The sequence below is a fragment of the Myotis daubentonii genome, chromosome 3 (genome assembly GCF_963259705.1).
Source record: "Myotis daubentonii chromosome 3, mMyoDau2.1, whole genome shotgun sequence".
Taxonomy (NCBI): domain Eukaryota; kingdom Metazoa; phylum Chordata; class Mammalia; order Chiroptera; family Vespertilionidae; genus Myotis; species Myotis daubentonii.
Window position 1 is genome coordinate 126,553,440 of NC_081842.1, and position 3,280 is coordinate 126,556,719.

The 3,280-nt window shown below is 43.5% G+C and overlaps 1 pseudogene; it reads right to left on the bottom strand.

Annotated features, from left to right (window-relative positions):
- Window positions 1–2,031: 2,031 nt before the first annotated feature.
- Window positions 2,032–2,966, bottom strand: LOC132231894 (vacuolar protein sorting-associated protein 26C-like; annotated as a pseudogene).
- Between the last annotated feature and the right edge of the window lie 314 nt (window positions 2,967–3,280).

The following is a 3,280-nucleotide window of genomic DNA, read 5'->3' on the forward strand; positions in this document are numbered from 1 at the left end:
ATTCAAAACAGATAAAAAACTCAAACATAAGACACGAAACTATAAGTCATATAGAAAAAAATATAGGTACCAAGTTAATGGACCTCAGTGGTAGAGACCAAAAGGCAAGGGAAGTAAAGGCAAAAATAAATGAATGGGATTATATCAAACTAAAGAGCTTTTGCACAGCAAATGAAACAAACAACAAAACAAACAGGCAGCCAACCAGATGGGAGATGATATTTGCAAACAGTAGCTCTGATAAACGTTTAATTTCCAAAATATATAAAGAACTCATAAAACTCAACCCCAAACAAATAAACAATCCAATAAAAAAGTGGGCAGAGGACCTGAAAATACACGTCTCCCAAGAAGACATACAAACAGCCAATAGATATATGAAAAGATGTTCAACCTCACTTGTGCCGAGCCAGCTCAGACAGGTTTGGTGAGTCTGAGAGGGGGCGGTGAGGGATTGAGAAAAGACAGACAAGAGGATAAATCTGGGTCTGGGTGGGATGCTTTCCTCTCTGATGGAGAGCTAGCGACAGCACCACAGACTACAAGGCGTGTCTTTATTTTATAGCCAGAGTCCACGAGGCAAAGTAAGGGCGTGGTCAAGATGTTTACAACATTCTCTTGGGTTTTGATCCTACTCAATTACATGCACCTGAACTCTATCAAGCCCACATTACTCAGACACATGGGGCCAACTGTTCGGACCATAGGTTCAAGCTTACAACTATAGCTGTTGGCTATAATTGTGCCGGGAGGGCTCTGCCCTCCAATCTGGGACTTGCATGTGGCAATGAGAGGACTGTGCCCTCTCATCAGTCCGAGGCTTGAACCTGTCCAAACACTGTAGCCGCTCTCCACACTCACTGCCAATTAGGGAAATGCAAATTAAAACTACAATGAGATACCACCTTACACCAGTTAGAGTGGTCATTATCAACAAGACAAGCAACAACTAGTGTTGGGAGAGTTTGTGGAAAAAAGGGAATTCTCACTCACTGCTGGTATAACTATTATGGCAAGCAGTCTGACAATTCCTCAAAAAATTAAAAATAGATCTAACATATGACCCAACAACCCCACTCCTGGGTATATACCCAAAAAATTCGAAGTCATTTATACGCAAAGATATATGCACCCCGATGTTTATTGCAGTATTATTCATGGAGGCCAAGACTTGGAAACAGCCAAAGTGTTCTACGACAGAGGACTGGATAAAGAAGATGTGGTATATATTCACAATAGAGTACTACATGGCCATAAGAAAGGATGAAATAGCATCATTTACAACCACATGGATAGACCTTGAGAACATTATGCAAAGTGAAACAAGTCAGACAGAAAAGCTAAGAACTATATGATTTCACTTATACGTGGAATATAAAACTGAAACTTATGAACACAAACAGTAGTGTGGTGGCTGCCAGAGGGAGGGGGTGGGGGAGAAAAGGATCCTAATATGAGGTGACAGGAGAAGATTTGAATTTGGGTGGTGGGCACATGGTTCTATATACAGATTTTGTAACTTAGTAATCCATACATGAAACCTTTATGTTCATGTTGACTAATGTCACCCCAATAAAATTTAATTAAAAAAATAAATAAAAGTCATCATGAAAAATATAAAAGAACTACAGAACAAAAATGGGAAGAATGCTACATATTTCCAGTAGAGGACACTTTTCATTTGTCCTTGCAGAGTATCTGCCTATGTCATAAGGAAGCACACCTGTCACAGTCATGTGGTCACGCTGCTGCCCTGAGTCCCCCACAGCTATCAGCCAGGAGGGGAGGGTTTCCTCTTGTCCCAGGACCTCACTTTCCATCAAAGCTCAAACTGCTGTTACAACCGTCTTGTGCCCCTAAAAAGGAATAGGTAAGTCAGGAGTCAGAGGAAATTTTGCTTTCTGGGAAATGACTTACTAATACATTAAGAAATTCCAATGAATTTCAAAGAAAAGATCTGACTAGAGGGGCCGGCTGTAGAAGAAGGTGATTGTGATCTGAGGGTTTTGGCCCATTTCTGGTACAGAACAATCAAGAAATCAGGTCTATGGAGCTGGCGTTGGCTCCAGCAAGGGTCAGGTACCGGCTGCATCTCCACCAGCCTCTCTGGTGTCTGTGCTCCCTCCTCCTGGGCTGCATCCTGCAGAGCTTCGGTGGAAGTTCTCCCTGATGAGGTGATCACCGTGAAGCAGCACAACCACGCTAACCTCAAATTCTACTTTGAGTTGGTGGTTTCCAGCGTAGGGCAGGTGGACAGCCAGAGGAAGACCATGTATATAGGAAGCCAGATGTTTTGACAAACATCCCCACCAACGATCTGAATATTCTGAATGTCTGTGGCATCGCGGGCTTATCCATCTGCACACCCACACGTCTGCCGGGGACCAGCTGCAGCTCTATGCTTTGTGGGGAGGCCTACATGCTCTCAACCATCAGCTCTCCTGTTAGTGGCTGTGTGATAACTCTGTTGGTTGAGTTGAGATGTCCTCTGATGAGAAGTTTGGGGAGCAAGGCTCTCTTTGACATTCTGTAAGGTTTCAGGTTTATGGGGGCTTGGCATCAGTTTTCCCTTCTGAGGAGCAAATTGAATGATAAATTCACAGGTCTTTGTCAAGTCTTGGCAAATAGACACTGCTTCATGTCACAGTGTGGGATATACTAACTGTTGACAAACACCCTGTGATAAGTCTCATACAGAACATTGTTTTCCTTCATGTGCAGAGGAAATTCAAAAGGAATTTCAGTTTTGCCACTGAGGAACTTTCCTGGTTTCACCATTTCTATGATACTGTTGATAATCTGGATAGGTTTAACCAAATTATAGAAAGCTTTGAATACACCCCGCCCTTGGCACTGAGCTGGAGGTTCACCATTCCTTCCATGTCAGGAGGTCTCCTGGTGCTGGGCAGAATCCTTCTCAGAAAGGACCACACACCGAAGAGCACTTCCCTGGCATGATAAGCCATGTTCTCTCTTTACAAGACCAGTGCTCTAACCACTGAGCTATGGAGCCAATGTTCTCTCTTTAATCTTTAATGTCCAGGGGGTCTCCGTTTTGAAAACTCCACTGCAGGCTCCTTAGGTGTGTACTGCTTACTTTTAGAGTTTTTGGTAAGCATTTTCCTATGCCATTTAGTAACCTTTTAAAGTACAATCTATAATAATAAAAGTGTAATATGCTAATTAAACCGGATGTCCTTCGGGCGAAGCCGGGGCTGCGAGGGAAGCTGGGGTCCTGGGTGCCAGAGGGAAGCCGATGCTGGCAGCCAGGGGAAGGAAG